At 46.3% G+C, this 17,962-nt stretch overlaps 1 long non-coding RNA gene across 1 annotated transcript; it reads right to left on the minus strand.

The window, feature by feature from the left end:
* Positions 1–5,657: 5,657 nt before the first annotated feature.
* Positions 5,658–13,598, minus strand: LOC142924009 (uncharacterized). The gene is made up of 3 exons (XR_012941133.1): positions 7,721–13,598; positions 6,756–6,906; positions 5,658–6,223 (listed from the first exon to the last, which is right to left on the minus strand). It is a non-coding gene; the product is annotated as an uncharacterized LOC142924009 (long non-coding RNA).
* Between the last annotated feature and the right edge of the window lie 4,364 nt (positions 13,599–17,962).

Consider the following 17,962-nt stretch of genomic DNA (forward strand, 5'->3'; position numbering starts at 1 on the left):
CACCACCACTACACCACGCCCCTAACTCTAGCACCACCACCACCACTACAACACCACGCCCCTACTCTACCACCACCACTACACCACGCCCCTAACTCTAGCACCACCACTACAACACCACGCCCCTACTCTACCACCACCACTACACCACGCCCCTAACTCTAGCAACACCCCGCCCCTACTCTACCGCCACTACCACCACACCACGCCCCTACTCTACCACCACCACTACACCACGCCCCTAACTCTAGCACCACCACCACTACAACACCCCGCCCCTACTCTACCACCACCACTACAACACCCCGCCCCTACTCTACCGCCACCACTACACCACGCCCCTAACTCTAGCACCACCACTACCACCACACCACGCCTCTACTCTACCACAACACCACGCCCCTACTCTATCACCACCAAGCCACGCCTCTAACTCTAGCACCGCCACTACAACAACACCCCGCCCCCAGCACCAGCATCATACCCCGCCCCTTTCACCCCTCCACCCCGCCCCTGCTCTACCACCACCACTCCTCCTCCAGCCCCGCACTCCCCTCCGCTAGCCCGTCACACTCCCCTCCGACTCCAGCTCCACGCCCCTCTTCCAGCACCCTCCATCCCGCCCACACGCCACACTTTCACAACGCCTCTCCAAAGACAAAAATCCCCCGTATAGCCTGTGACAACAGACTGTTGGGGAAGGTGCTATTAGCGAGTAACATCGATTTATTTCAGTTTCATTTATTTGGTATAGCCCTGTGAGCCATTCGGCTCTTGAATCGGGTGCAACTGCAACAAACAAAAAACAAAAACATGAACAAGAAAACATCTTAAAGTGACTGTGTGACTGCGCAAACAGAAAAATCCAGGAAAAAACAGCTAAAACTTCCAGAAAAAGTACCGTACACCAACGCTGTGTGCAAAAATCCCAGTGGGATGCAAGTCAAACAACAACAACCACAAGACAACTTAGATTAAAGCCATCAATTTAACTCCGTACTACAACAAACAAACATGGCCAAACCAAAAAACGTTTTCGAAATCACCAAAATAAAGCCGATGAAGGCCGGCACAGCACACAAGGGGGTGGGTGGACAGCACCACGCCTGGCTGCCTGGGTCTCCCTCGTGGCATGGTTGACACAACGCAGGTACTGGTGGGTTGAGGCTGAGTCGACCTAGGGATGGCCGAGAACTGGTTCTGATAATCGTCGAACTCGGATCGCCCCGGTTCGGTGCACAGCGCGCTGACCGCTGCTCTCCAGCTCCACACTTTCACTCCTCTAGCACCAACAGCTGCCTACGAGGTGGTAACGTCCCCATGCAGCTTGTGCCAGGCTAGGTGCACCTTAAGGCCACAGTTCAAGCGTGGAAGGCTCCCTGCTGACAGGTCACGGGACAGGCCCATATGCCATTGGTTCACTGAGATGATTGGCAGATGCACCACCAAGTGCTCTCGACTCGACAAGACCCAGCCAACGTAGCTTCTGCCGGAGAAAGTTACTGATTATAATCAGTGATTATAATCAGTGACGCATGGGACTGTCGACTGCTGTCTCGACCATGGGTCGGCAACCTGCGGCTCCGGAGCCGCATTTGGCTGCCCCCCCCCCCCCCCCCCCCCCATTAGGGCAGTCGTTTTTGGAAGAAAAAGAATAATACATCTTAAAACAATTTTATGTAAAGATAAATAATTAAATATGGCAGGGAATGGGTCACTATGGAATGTCTTGGTGACAACAAAATGTACAAACTATTGTTAAATCTTGATTTGAAACTATTGTTAAAGAATTACTTTATTCCATCATATTTTGTTTAAGTCAGAGTTTGGCATCTACTGTATATACCTACTATGTGAATTTGTACAAGTAGCTCAGCGTGTGATGCGGACTATTTTAGTCAAAGACAAAATAAGTAATATTTAAAAAAAGTTTTTTTTAAACACGCTTTTATGGAATGTACTAGTAATGGCAGAGGATACAACAATAACATACAGAGTGAGTTAAATGAAAGCGTGTAAAAAGTAACTTCTTTGAAAGGTTGCCGACCCCTGCTCTAGACTCTTTCAAAGATCTGCCCAGTCGTGAGCTCTTCACACAATTAATTGAGCCAACCCTCATTCCCCTGACCCATCACCACTCCCCCTCCACTACCACCACAAAAACGATGTCTGCTGTTCCTCCTGCAGCAGTGCAACGTCACGCATGGCGGGAGAGGGATACTGTCGGTCATTATCCCTCCTGAGTCGCGTTCACTGTCAACGGGGAAAATAGTGGCACGGGTATCAGCTGTGCTTCACGACTGAGATGTGGGTCAGGCCACCGAATGATCCCGACAGGTTTGTCGCGGGACCCTCCACCACCTTACACGGCCAAACAAATAAAAAAATCGCGTGCACGAGCGTTTCATGTTTCAGTTGAGCAATTCTCACAACATAATTGGGCACTTTCACTTTGCGACTGCGCCAGTCATCTTCAGGACAAGATCCAGGAAGTAAAGATAAACACCACGATCACTACGAGGCTTACAACCCAAACAAATCGATTATGAATCGGAGCACAATATTGGCTGCGAAAACCCTGCATGTTAATGTGGCCATGCAGACCCCTTGACCTCGATGTGAAATGGCTTAAGTGGCCCGCTATTAGAAATGTCGAGACGGCTCAATGTAAAACAATAATCAGAGGGCCCTCATTGACTAAATACATCTTTATACATAAGAAATGTAATTGAAAATAATCAAAGCAGAAAAAAATACTCCATTAAGCTATTTTAAATTGTAAATGTGTTTTTTTTCTATTCATGTATCTCTGCCTCAAACATTCAAAGCGCCCCCCCTGTCAGTGGCAGCTGCCCATGTGCGGCACAAGATGACTGAACGGCCTGCAAGTGAGCATTCTGCCAGTAGGAAGCGATAAGTGCTGCTCTGTGTAATCCCCGCGTAGTTCGCTGGTAACGTTTCGAATTTAGCAAATGTGGACCATGACGCACAGCGACACAATGACCTACTCATTGCGAATGACGTCACGGGATCTTTAACGTCCACTGTAAAGATGGTGCGTAGTGTCATGGGGTTAACACACCGTAGCATTAACCAGGGCGGCCTGCCGGACCCAAACCGTGAACCTCAGCAACAAGCGACGTCCCCCCCCCCCCCTCCAATGATTACTTAAGGGACGCGCAGGCTGCCGTGAGCAATCTGCTGTCACCCGGATTTCTGACGAGATGTCCCTCTTCACAGCACCCTGGAACCGCCACCCACAGGTTGCAAAGTCAATCAATGTGCAGACTGCGACTTGGATACCGTGCAGGAGAAATGACGAATACGAGTCGCACGGGGAGTTTATCACGAGTAGTTTGTGTGTGCAGCCAGTGTCGCTATAGTTGAGGAAGTACTGAAGGCGATCCAGAGTCTGAGATAAGGAAAGGCAGCGGGCAGAGATGATCTCCCAAGCAAAATGCTGAGGGAGGATGGCGTTTGTGCACAGACTGCCCTATATGACATCATAACAACAGTCTGGACCACTGGACGGGTTCCGCAGGATTTGGAAGGATGCCCTGGTGGTCCCCCTTTTTAAGAAGGGGGACCGCACAGACTGTAACAACTACAGGGGCATCTCACTCCTCAGTGTGCCGGGAAAGGTCCTGGCAAGGATTATTCAACATCGCCTTGCTAGGCACGCTGAGGAGAGGCTTGCGGAGCCTCAATGTGGTTTCAGGAAAGGGCGGTCCTGCACGGATGCCATATTTTCTGTCCGTTTGCTACAGCAAAGGTGTAGGGAATTACAACAAGACCGACATCTCTGCTTTATTGACCTGGTCAAGGCCTATGATACCATCAGTAGGCCTGGGCTCTGGGTTGTTCTTCGTGCTTTTGGAGTACCTGACCCTCTGCTCACGATCATTAAGGACCTTCATGATGGTGAGCGGGCCCGGGTAAAACTACGTGGCCGGGAGTCAGAGCCATTCCCTGTACACCTTGGGGTGCGACAGGGATGTCCTCTGGCTCCCACATTATTCAACATCTATTTTGACCACGTAGTTCGTGAAGCCTTCAATAGTTGTACCGGGGGAATCTCCATATGGTACAGATATAATGGGAGGCTGATCAATGCCTGGGTGCGGTCAAGGGATGGCTCCCTATTGCTCAACCACGTTATGTATGCTGATGATTTGGTAATAGCTGCTCATTCAGAGGAGGTGTTGGAGACACTGCTGCTGAGACTGGAGCGTGCCACTAAGAGGTGGGGCCTTACCATCAGGCCCACCAAAACTAAGCACCTGCCTGGGTATTTTGTACCATCGGACACTCCACCCCCACAACTCCCAATCGGTGATGGGGTAGTTGTGGAGCGAGTGGAGAGTTTCCCATACCTGGGCTGTGTGCTTATGACCGGCTCCAGTTTAACAGCAGAGGTCTCACTCCGAATCAGTCGAGCGGTAATATATTTTCATCGGTTGCGTAACGCTGTGTGGAAGCTACCTGGTCTGTCGCTCCGCACTAAGCTTCAGGTCTTCTCGGCCACAGTCATTCCCTCCCTTCTCTACGCTTGCGAAACGTGGACCCCCCTAATGGAACATCTTCACCGGTTAGAAACATTAGGCTGGCCTGCCTACGATGCTGGGTTTAACCAGACTGGATTGTATGAGGAGCTCACAAATCCTTGAAAGATCTGGGCAAGGTCCCATCGGTGAGCTCCTCCGGCGGGCAAGGCTGCGATGGCTGGGTCATGTAGCCCGCATGCCCAGCCACCGCATGCCGAAACAGCTTTTGTTTGGCCGGATTGAGGGGGCTAAACGGGCGCGGCACGGGCTAGAGAAGAGATGGAGTGATGTGGTACAGGAGGACGTGGAGCTGAGTGGACTTGCCGATGACTGGTACCAGCGGTGTCAAGATCGGCCTCTGTGGAGGAGGCTCGTGAAGGACGCTACTGGGTAGTTGGAGGTAGTCGCCCTCCAACAACAACGGAGGGCGGAGGAGCGACGCTCACAACAACGAGCGGAGCACCGGGTGGCTAAAGCACAGCAGGTTGGCACAGTAGGGGGCACAGGTGGTGCATCAGCCAGTCATCTGTCAGTCGACCCGTGGCACCTGGGTCTGCCCCGTGACCTCCTGCCAGCGGGCGTTCGACACTTCACGTGGCCTCAGGGTGCACATAGCCTGGCACAAGCGTTGTGGTGACGTCACCGCCACTTAGTGGTAAATGGCGGTTGTTGCTGTTGCTATAGCGCAGCATCTGTCACTATTTAAAGTTGTCATCTCTAATGGTATTTGGAATTAGACCAAAACTGCCTCCTGGCAATAACTGGCACAGAGGTGCCTCGTTCCAAAAGTGCACAGCTACATTTCAAGAATGGTATTTTCTTTACAGCTAGAATAGTGGACATTGAGGGGTGTTCCATAGAGAAAGATGAGGCTTGGGCAGGACACGTGATGGCTGGAAGGGATGATGGTGATGATGATGGCCAGCGGGCGAGGCTAATGACCGAGTGGCGGCCAAAGGAGGGGAAATACGCCCGAGGAGAATGTTACCACGGTTTGAGCAATGTGTTCCAGCAACTAATGCGTGCCAATAGCTGTGTAGAGTTACTATGGGTGGACTTTGGAGAGAGAGGGGTGAACTGGGAACCGGTGGGGGGGTCTCCATACTTAAACGGTTGAAAATCAATTAATTGCATCTTTAATGAAAGAGTGTTATTATTTCACAGCGAGTACGTAATGGTTCTCTGCCACTGCAGGGTACGCTGTATGTATGTACACACCACAGAGACCTCACACGTGTGTGTGTGTGCCGAGCATTGGTGAATTGTGCTATGTGTGAGGTCAATGTGTCAACTGCAGTTTCCTGCCATGAAAAATAAGAGTCAAAACAACCAACGGAATAAAGTATGCCTATCATATACTGTGGACACAGTGAAGTTTTCCTGGGCAAAGACTATTAAACATATCCAGCTTGTATTACGTATGCACAATACACATACAATGACTGTATACATTGTAACGGTGTTATGTGTCGAAGTTTATATATACTGTGCAGTATGTGATTCAATAAGCTACACTTATAAGCATACACTCAACACCTCATGAATATTTATTCGTGGTAAATCGACAACTTTATCCAAAATCATTATTTGTGTTTATGTAGCCTCATGATGGACATTGCTTTGCGTAGGGCATATCCACTCGACAGTATCCAACCAGGTATCCAACTTATCAGCCATCCCTGCAAAGGCAAAAAATAGCTTCATGTTAGAATGCGCAACAGCAACAACTGCCAATTAGCTGAGCAGGGAACCTGACAAATAGATGCACTCTCTCCTGCCTCCTGTGATGGTCTATTCCCTTGCCCCATATACAGGGGACATTACAGGCCACTGGCACGAGCTCAGGCTATTCAGTTCCACATTCTCCTGCACCACATCCTGTACCCCCCCCCCCCCCATTCCAAACCAGCTCATCCCCACAAACATCCCCCACGTCCCCACTTCGCCTCCTCTGGTCTAACAAAAATGATCAGGCTTGTTCGTGGCTGATACGCAGAACTGCATAACCCAGCTAATGCCAGCAATGATGCAGAGGAACGTGCACGTGATATTTGTGTCCAGATTATTATTGTAGCATCAATGACACCCCTAGAACAATCTAACCTGCTTTGTCCTTAAAGCCAGTGTCAATCGTGGCAACAGTTGCAATTTCATGTGGGTGTATATTTATTGTTATGTATTGATAACAAATATATATTCATTGAAACCCACCTGCAGGCCATGTGCCAAACAGCCATGTGTCCTCTCGGTTAGGCCAACAGTTCTCAGTGCTTCCTGAACAAACTGGTCTGGCTTCCGTATGAAAAAGCCAGGCTGCCTCCATTGGGTCATTGCTGTTGATACCAAAAAAAGGCATCACGCTCTGTGGGAAAACAACGAGCCATGAGAACACATTGTGTCTGACATTTCACACTCACTGGCAAAGCTACCATCATTTGGCATCCAATCTAATCTGCAAACCTGAATGTCTAACTTTTTGATAGTTCAATAAACACACCAGCTAATGGTAGCCAATCTGATAACTTGTGCATTGGCCGTGGGTTTCACAATCATCTGCTGTGTTTTCTTATCCTTATTAACCACTTATTCCACTCGCAATACTATCAACTCCTTTGAAAAGTCTAAAATTCCCATCACTCTTTAGAATTGCAGTAAAGTATAGACACTTTTTTAGCGTACAGATATGTTGTTTACAACATCCAGCCTCTGATTAATTAAATCAGAAGTAATTTCCTGCTCGAGTAAGCATTGAGGCATTTGTGCTCATCTCCCATTTACAGCCCACAGCCAGTGATGTAAATTCCACATTCATAGGTGGGGGGGGGGGGGGGCGAGTCTATCCATAACACACTAATGACTCTTCCCAACCCCCACAGAGCGGTACCAATTTTTCGCGGCCTGAAGGATGATGGGCTGAGTCAACCCCCAACCAGGACTTGAACTCACCATTTTCCCACTGTGAGCCGTTCACTTGACAGCTGAGCCACCAGGCTGGTTTTCATGAATGTTCGGGGTTAAATGTGAATTACCTTGGTTTTTTTGGAGGCAATGGCAGTACTTTACAAAGAGTTTGCACTGCATGTCTCATTGCACCAACCGTCCTTTGTGCTATTATGTTCACTGGGAGAGGTGTTTGAGAATGAACAACACAAGCCTCAGGCCATGGCCGTAGTTACCTGCACAATGATCCCACGGTCCTTATATTCGGCATGCAATGCTCTTGAAAAATAATCTGTAAAAATCTAAAGGCAGAAAATGCAGGTGAACATGACAGTGCAAGTAAGCATTTTAATAGTATTGCTTGGCATTTCTATGCTTAAATAAACACCACCTTACGGGACAATCAAACGACCAGCCAACACAAACCTAAAACAACCTTGGATTTTCAACCACTGTTTCGTTAACATGGGAGAAACTTCACATCTGCACAAGAAGCACTCGATAGTCGAGATGTAGGTTGTGAAAAATAAGAATAGGTTTAACCATTTATGGAAATAAAACAACTGTCAAGATGTTTAAACACCAAATAGATACCTTTTGCAAGGAATCAAGTCTGCATTAACCACACGTACTTGTGGTAGACATGCAAGCATGCTCTAATGTATGCAGGATGTTTCAGTAAAAAAAAGTACACGTTGGTCTTAGCGTTCTGATTATCTGGAGCATGTTGGGAGGTGGGGCAGTGGTTGTGAATGGAATAAAAAAACGCATCAACCGGTCAGTCATTAAGTCATGTGCCCCCTTGCGTTCACAATTTTTTTTATTGCACTCTTTTACCCATGCTAGACTTTGCTTTGTTTTTTTTTCTCTCTATAAACTGCAATCTATTTTATTCACTAAGGGCCCACTGAGCTATATAGCTCTTTTCAGAAGCGACCCGGCCAACAAATGATAGCTCAACCAAGTGGCTTCATGTGTGGAAATTTCTAGCAGCCAAATTCTCTAAACGCATGTTTCTAAATGTGCAGGGAAAAAGCGGAGGTACCGGAGAACATTCCACGCAACCACGGGAAGAACATGCAAACTCCAAATATACAGACGTCAGGGTCCACGACCTCAATACCAGGTGAGGTAGTTAACACCTCGCCACCGTGGCAGCAGCACAGATCACGTCTGATGATTTTGATGATTTTTACACCATGCCCCAACTGCTCGGCTAGCTCGGTTTGTCTAAGTTTGCACCCAAAGTGTGGTGTGTCGGCAATTTTTTTTTAATTCACGAATATATTTGCGTGAATGTCCCTTTTAATTAAATTCAAAGTCGACTATTGTGGCTCAGCACATGTTCTTAACCTGGACATTCGCAAATGTAAGAAACTCGTGGTTTAAATCCATCGACCACATTACCGATGACGTGGCTGTTCTGCCCTCTACAGACACAGAGGAATCATTGCAAGAGGCGCTGCAGCTTCATCGCCAGATCTTGACACACAAAACATTGCTAAAAAAACTAAATTTAATTGTTTTGTAGCTACAAAGACATAATTAACTAACACCAGTAAAATGAATACGTAATATATTTGACCGTTTAGTTGAATAATGCAATAAAAAAAATCTGCCTCTTACAAGTCAGGCTTTCCGGAATTTGCACTTAAAGTTCAGCAAATAGAAAAATATAATCTAAAATGTATATTATTGCATAAAATAATAAATATTATTAACGTAGAAATACTCTAGAATATGTATTGTAAACAACTGCACTAGAACACTTTACAAAATCCTCATACTATATTTATATATTTTAAGTTTTGCTGGTTGGCATGCACACAATTATAGATTTGCTAGGCTACCAGACATTAAACAAAGACGGCCTTCAAGACGACGGCCTTCAAGACGGCGGCCTCGGTTTTCAATAACGTATTGAGGATATGTTTTTGTTCTCAAAATCGATGAAACGTTCACTCATATCACCCCCATCATCCCTTGAAATGATCGATGCTAATAAAAGGAAGACCACGAAGAGCAGCAAACAGGGGTAGCGTACGGCTGAAAATGTCCACAAATAGCATTTAAAAGTGGTTAACGAGCAATGTGAAATGTTGCCTATAATACACTTCTTGACAAAATAAGTTGTCGTGCCTTTCGAGGCCACTGGCAGTTATTTTGACAATTAAATGGAATCTACATATACAGTACAAGGAGTATTGCTATTATCCGATCACGCCATGCTAAGTTATATTCCTAATAATATTTTCGATTCAACAATGTAGCCGATTTTAGTATTTCATTATTCGTCACGGACCCAATAATATCTTATCACGTTGTGTGCTGTAAACATTTATAATCATTCTGTCAACCCGAGAAACGTGTGAGAGAGACCCGTTCAACGTTCTACCGATGCCAAAATTAGCCAATTGCCTCTTCAATTCTTTGGTGGTCCTTATAAGAGGCCACATTTCATGATCCCAGAGCTGAAGCTGCGGAGCATGTTGTTAACAACTGCGGGAGCATTCAGGAGTATATTGTTGGTTTTACGCGTGAGGAATATGATAATTATACGGGACCCTTTTGGTGTGTATACGGTGGGCATATAGAAATTGGGGCAGTGAGAAATATGCTAAAATAGGAGCCCGTGTCTAAAACAATACATCGCCAGTCCCCACAGACATAGGTCCTGAAAACTGTGAGAGGAAGATACACTTATTGTATAGTGGGACTAGAGATGATGCTGGACACTATGGTGTTTTATTACCACGTGTAAGTTAACAGAAACATCATCCAGAGGAAATCGAGAGGCAGAAAGGAAGACAGCGAGACGACATGATGAGAAAGCAAGAATGCTTGAAACTTTGGCAGCACAAACTACTTTAAAACTACGAACATTTTTATTTTATTTTACCATCATGGGACCTCCTTTTCCAGTACCAAAAAATTAGAATAGGTTTGTCCCCTTTTTTCTGGCAATAAAACTGAAACCTTTTTTACAAGGAATCATGTCTGCATTAACCACAATACTTGTGGTCAGAATGCAAACAAAAAACACTCTGATAATATATGCATTGTCCTTAAAACTGATTGGTCCACACCAGTGACAGCTTTCTTTTTAGCTTCGTCTCAAACGGTGTTCGAGGCGTACAGCTCAAGGACAATGCACTATCAGAGTAATGAGAGCTCGGGGTGTATATCTAGATCATGGGACCTCCTTTGCCAGTACCAAAATATAAGTCAAACTCCGTCGCCCAGAGCAAGTGGATGGATTAGTCCTTGCCGAGTTATCCATTTTGGACTCGGATCCTGAGAACCACACGATTGTTGTGGACTGCTTGCTCCATGGACCTCGCAGACTTCCCTGCCTCTTGGCGGGGAAGGTTGTAAAAAGAGGTTCCCCAAAGGGTTTGTGAGATGCTGTTCATGGCATCCCTTGCACTGTGACAACGTGGAGCTCGGGTGCACGCAGCCGAACGGCAATGACTCCCGTGGACAATTCGATGGTCGTGGCTCATTGACCCCCCCAGTCCGACTCTTGCAGATATACGATTGCCATGTGAATGTGGAGTACTGCGCTTTGGTGGCCAGAGTGCAGCACGGACATAAATACACCCACAAGGGGGCATGACTGGGCAAAGGTCGGCGTCAAGGTGGACAAGACTCGATGAGATCAACAGAAAAATCGACACAAGGTTATGAGTGCCGTAGAGGCAGCTTGGCGAATCCTGGAATTGCCTCTCCACGATAAGGTCTCTCATTGTGATGACACCTGGAAAACCTCCTGTCGTCTGAAAAATAAGTATATAGATACAATTGCTCTACCTGAGATATAAATGCTCAAATACTTGCATTGTCTATGTACTGTTCGCCTTTGGGCATCCTCTGGTCTAACACTGGTGGTGAGACAAGGCCATAAAGAAGGCTGGTGTAGGCCAATCAGCTTCAAAGACAATGCATATATTATCAGAGCATGTTTGCATGTTTTGTCACAAGTATGTGTGGTTAATGCAGACTTTACGCCTTGCAAAAGGTATCTTTGGTGTGTGAACGTCTCAACACTTCCTGTTTAATTGCCAGAAAGGCTAAAGACCAATTCTTATTTTTCATACCTTGATACTGGCAAAAAGAGATCCTGTAAGATACTCCTGTTGTCTACGTGGAGGGTCAAGAAGCGGACAACGTGGAGAAGGAGAAGACGACTCACAAAGCACTCCGGCCATTTACTTCCCCCTCAAAAGGCCGCGAAACCCAAGGTGCGCTCCCCCACTCTATTCCGAGATCTCCGTGACCGTTACGCATGGCACTGCAGAACCAAAAGAGCGGAAGCGTCAATTGAAACCCAGCGAAACAACTGGATGGACCATTTCGAAACGATCCATCCGATCGGTTCGCCTATGTCTCCACGACATTCTGAGAGGTTTCATCTGAAGCTGCTCCTGACCCACGTCATCGGAGACAGGCCCTTCACAGAACTCCAGAATGTGGACGGTAAGGTTTGTTTGAAAGAAGTGGCTCTCAGTTTCAGTACACAACACGCAATATGCACTGTACAGCACGTTTTGATCTGTACAGTAAAACAATTGGCATTCTCCACGAGGTGGCGGTGATGTCCCCACGGCGCCTGTGCCACTTTAAAGTCACGTGAAGTGTCGAACACCCGTCACTGGACAGACCCAGGTGCCATGGGTTGACTGACATGACTGGCACCACACACAGTGATGTATTGTTCACACGTTAAAAGCTGGACGTCTCAGCTCAATAAAATAGGGCTCCCCCACAATAGTCCAGCTAGCCAGGGTTCTATTGTCATGTTACGAGAGCTAGCCGAGGTTATACTGTTATATTGGAACTATTAAAAGGAAAGGACATTTGGGCTCAAACCATTGATCTCATTACACAGGAGAAGTGGATTAATCAGTCACCTCAATTGGGCGCACACGGATGAGTACTGCTGGTCCGGTGCTGTCACTCAGAGCACAACTACCCACCCAGGCGCTTCCCCAGTGCATAACTGTCAACCCCTTATCAGTGTCTACATTATTACAGACCAATTCAGACCCGATTGGTCACCCCGTGCCTTTATGAATCTCAACGTTCATCCTGCAAAGTCCCATCACAAGGGAGAAATACAAACAAAACTTATTTTTTGCCGTATTGAAACAGCTGTACGCCGTATGGACCTGAAAACTCAATTTCCCTGTACAAGAATACGTGTAAAATGTATGGGTCGACAGATATGACATGAACACTAAATATTTAGTCACAACGATACTAAAGAAATGTTTTTGTTTAATGATCATTCACGTGACCATATAAAAGTTAATGTTATATTACTATTTGCAAAAGGCGTCTTTTGGCGTCATCTGGTTGAGCACCAATTGGGTCGAGGCTCAAAAGAAAGCCGTCCCTTGGTGTGGACCAATCAGTTTCAAGGACAATGCATATATTATCATAGTATGTTTTTGTTGGCATTTTGGTTAATGCAGACACGAATCCTTGTAAGAAGGTTTCAGTTTTGTTGCCAGAAAAAAGGGGAAAAACCCTATTATTACATTTTGGTACTGGCAAAGGAGGTCTAATGAAGATGATGATAGAAACAAACAAAATGTTTCGATTTAAAGCTTTCGTGACTGCAGTGATTCATATTCTTGGTTCTTTCGGTAAAGTCACGTTGAAGGGAAACAATAAAATAATAAAAAATATATAAAACAATAAAATTCTCACGACGTTTCGACTGCAACACAAGCAGTCATCATCAGGTGTGAAAACCAACGGCAAGAACATTTGAAAGAAGTGGCGGTTTGTATTTATTTATTTTTAAACGTTATCACCACGGATAGCGATTTGACAGTTTGTTTAGATGGACGAGTCCATCTATGTTCGGAAAAGAGGAGGGGGGAGACGAGAAATTAATGTATGCTGTCTGAAAGCTACCGTAAGCATGAACAATCAATTAAGACCTGAAATGGTTTATCAAATCCTTCCAATGATTGCTAAGCCAGAATCCATCTTCTCGGTTGAAATTGTCTCTGTGTTTGTATATGTGGATAGCCTCATGAACGAATCTCTCATGGTAGCCAGATGTCTTGCAAATAACCTCTGTCTTGGAGAAGTCAATGTCATGTGAGCCTACTGAATTATAACAGTGATCTGCCACGGCCGAGGTGTTGGTCCTACCGTGTTTAAGGTCTGCTTTGTGTTCACAAATGCGGTCCGAGACATGTCGTTTGGTTTCTCCAATGTAACTACTACCACAGAGGAAACATAGTTTGTAGACACCAGGGTACTGTATGTCCGGAATCACATCTTTTACAGACAGAACCAGATCACGGATTTTATGTAATGTGTTGAAACGGACCTGGATCTTGTGTTTATTCAAGATTTTGGATATCTTTTTTGTGATCCCCGCAATGTAGGGTAAAGTGATGGTTTTGAAAGGCTCCTCAAGAGGGTCCTTCTTCATGGTTTGAGTGATAGCTTTGCGGATTGTATAGTCGGAGTAACCATTAGCCTTGAGAGCTTGATGTATGTGCTTGAGTTCACTGCCTATGTGTTCCTGGTCGGATATGCATTGGGTTCTATAGTGCAGAGTCTTGATGAGAGATTTCTTCTGTGATGGATGGTGGTGGGCTGATGATGATGTTGCTGATGTTGACAATGTGGCTGACGGTGATGTTGCTGATGTTGACAATGTAGCTGACAGTAATGTTGCTGATGTTGACAATGTAGCTGACAGTAATGTTGCTGATGTTGACAATGTGACTGATGGTGATGATGTTGCTGATATTGATAATGTGGCTGATGATGATGTTGCTGATGTTGACAATGTGCCTGTGATTGATGTTGCTGATGTTGACAATGTAGCTGACAGTAATGTTGCTGATGTTCACAATATGACTGATGGTGATGATGTTGCTGATGTTGATAATGTGGCTGATGATGATGTTGCTGATGTTGACAATGTGCCTGTGGGTGATGTTGCTGATGTTGACAATGTAGCTGACAGTAATGTTGCTGATGTTGACAATGTGACTGATGGTGATGATGTTGCTGATGTTGATAATGTGGCTGATGATGATGTTGCTGATGTTGACAATGTGCCTGTGGGTGATGTTGCTGATGTTGACAAGCTGACAGTAATGTTGCTGATGTTGACAATGTGACTGATGGTGATGATGTTGCGGATGTAAATAATGTGGCTAATGATGATGTTGCTGATGTTGACAATGTGGCTGACGGTGATGTTGCTTATGTTGACAATGTGACTGATGGTGCTGATGGTGATGATGTTGCTGATGTGGTTAATGCAGCTGACGGTGATGTTGCTGATGTTGACAATGTAGCTGATGGTGATGTTGCTGTTGTTGACAATGTGGCTGATGGTGATGTTGCTGATGTTGACGATGTAGCTGACAGTAATGTTGCTGATGTTGACAATGTGACTGATGGTGATGATGGTGATGATGTTGCTGATGTGGATAATGCAGCTGACGGTGATGTTGCTGATGTTGACAATGTAGCTGATGGTGATGTTGACAATTTGATTGATGGTGATGATGTTACTGATGTTGACAATGTGACTGATGGTGATGATGTTGCGGATGTGGATAATGTGGCTAATGATGATGTTGCTGATGTTGACAATGTAGCTGACGGTGATGTTGCTGATGCTGACAATGTGACTGATGGTGATTATGTTACTCATGTTGACAATGTGACTGATGGTGCTGATTTTGACAATGTAGCTGATGATGATGTTGCTGATGTTGACAATGTAGCTGCCGGGATGTTGCTGATGTTGACAATGTAGCTGACGGTGATGTTGCTGATGTTGACAATGTAGCTGATGGTGATGTTGCTGATGTTGACAATGTAGCTGATGATGATGTTGCTGATGTTGACAATGTAGCTGCCGGGATGTTGCTGATGTTGACAATGTAGCTGACGGTGATGTTGCTGATGTTGACAATGTAGCTGATGGTGATGTTGCTGATGTTGACAATGTAGCTGACGGTGATGTTGCTGATGTGGACAATGTGGCTGATGGTGATCAGAAAAAGCAGGGAGTGGATGATTGGGATTCAAGACCAGTGGGCAGCAGGCAAGGTTACGGACGACTCAGCCGAGCCCTGGGTGGGATTCCGGAGTACTCAGCAAGAACCTGGGTTGGACTATGAAGTACACAGTGGGAACCTGGGAGACACTATGCAGCATCCAGAGGGAAATTGGGAGAGATGATTGAGCACTCGCGAGGGAACCTGGGAGAGACTTCGGAGCACTCAGAGGGTACCTGGAGGAGACTATGGAGCACTCCGAGGTAACCTAGGAAAGACTACGGAGTACTCAGGGGGAACCTGGGAAAGACTACGGAGCACTCCGAGGCAACCTGGGAGAGACTACGGAGCACTCAGGGGGAACCTGGGAGAGACTACGGAGCACTCCGAGGCAACCTGCAAGAGACGACGGAGCACTAAGAGGGTACCTGGAGGAGACTATGGAGCACTCCGAGGCCACCTGGAAGAGACTACGGAGCACTCAGGGGGAACCTGCGAGAGACTACGGAGCACTCCGAGGCAAACTGGGAGAGACTACGGAGCACTCAGAGGGAACCTGGGAGAGACTATGGAGCACTCCGAGGCAACCTGGGAGAGACTACGGAGCACTCAGAGGGAACCTGGGAGAGACTATGGAGCACTCCGTGGCAACCTGGAAGAGACTACGGAGCACTCAGAGGGTACCTGGAGGAGACTACGGAGCACTCTGAGGCCACCTGGGAGAGACTATGGAGCACTCCGTGGCAACCTGGAAGAGACTACGGAGCACTCAGAGGGTACCTGGAGGAGACTACGGAGCACTCAGAGAATACCTGGGAGAGACAACAGACCACTCAGAGAATACCTGGGAGAGACTACGGATCACTCAGAGAAAACGTGTGAGAGTCTACGGAGCACTCAGGGGGAACCTAAGAGATACTATGGAGCACTCAAAAATGAATCTGTGAGATACTATGGAACACTCAAAGGGAACCTGGGAGAGATCACAGAGCAAACAGAGGGAACCTGGGAGAGACTAAGGGGCAATCAGAGGGAACCTGGGAGAGACTAAGGGGCAATCAGAGGGAACCTGAGAGAGACTACGGAGCACTGAGAAGGAACGTGGGAGAGGCTACACAGCACACAGAGGGAACCTGGGAGAGACTAGGGACCACTCAGAGAAAACGTGAGGGTCTACGGAACACTCAGGGGGAACCAACGAGATATTATGGAGCACTCAGAAATGAATCCGTGAGAGACTATGGAACACTCCAAGGGAACCCGGAAGAGATCATGGAGCAAACATAGGGAACCTAGGAGAGACTAAGGAGCAATCAGAGGGAACCTGGGAGAGACTATGGAGCACTGAGAAGGAACGTGGGAGAGGCTACACAGCACGCAGAGAGAACCTGGGAGAGACTACTGAGCACTCAGAGGGAACCCGTGCAATGCTGGGAAGACATCGCCAGGACAGGTGCTGCAGTAACTATAGCTGTAGTGATGATGCAGGGAATTTACATAGAGACCACAGGATTCTCGAGAGTTTTATTAGAACTTGCTGGAGGTTCTCCCACCAGTGTATTGTTATTGTTGTGTCAGCAATGTTTTCACAGAATTACTTTACTGACTCCATCGAGTAAACTGTTGCCAAGCAAAAAGGGGTGTATGCTCTCGACTTCCTCGGGTAGGTTTGGAACTATAAACGCTAAAATCGGCTAACAAGAGGAATACACAAGTGCCAATGACAATCGAACGCATTGCATTTTCTACTGTAGACCAAACCCATACAAATTTCTCAGTCAGCCTAGATCTATCAATACTGCATTTTACTAAATAACACAAGATCTAAGTCAACTCTAAGCTACCAACAAGACCATTAAATCCAAGGTCAACATCATCCAAAAGCTGGCAGAGATTTCCTGGGGATGTGACACTGAGACCCTTCAGACATCAACACAGCAGCTTCATAAAACTAGGCAACCGCGGTGGCTGCCAGTACTCGTGAATATCCCGTTATTGAACATCCATTGGGAATGCTGCAACAATTAGAGAGTGTAAGCTCTTGGAAATAAAATCTGGATTCCGACATCAAATCCCCCACCCCCCTCCCATTTTAAATCGAGACGTCCATTTTGGACAAACAAAAAAGCGACTATACTACCCAATGGAGTAACACTTGGCACACCAGCGGAGTCCCAATCAAGACAACCTTCAGAATCAGAATATTTATTTATAAAGGAGGAATCCGATGAGCTATAAAGCTATTTTTCAGAGATATCCAGTAGGGGCGGGTAAGAACGTAACAACAACAAACAGTGCAAAAACATGATAGTAGTGCAAAGTACAAGAAAGGTAAAAAAAATCACCCAAACACATACAAATACAACTAAACGATCCCCATCTTACCAGGCAAAGCCCAGTGAGGTATTAACTTATTTTTCAGAAGCGACCTGGCCA

The sequence above is a fragment of the Petromyzon marinus genome, chromosome 7 (assembly GCF_048934315.1).
Source record: "Petromyzon marinus isolate PM22_M1 ecotype Great Lakes invasive population chromosome 7, UKy_Petmar_22M1.pri1.0, whole genome shotgun sequence".
Lineage (NCBI taxonomy): Eukaryota > Metazoa > Chordata > Hyperoartia > Petromyzontiformes > Petromyzontidae > Petromyzon > Petromyzon marinus.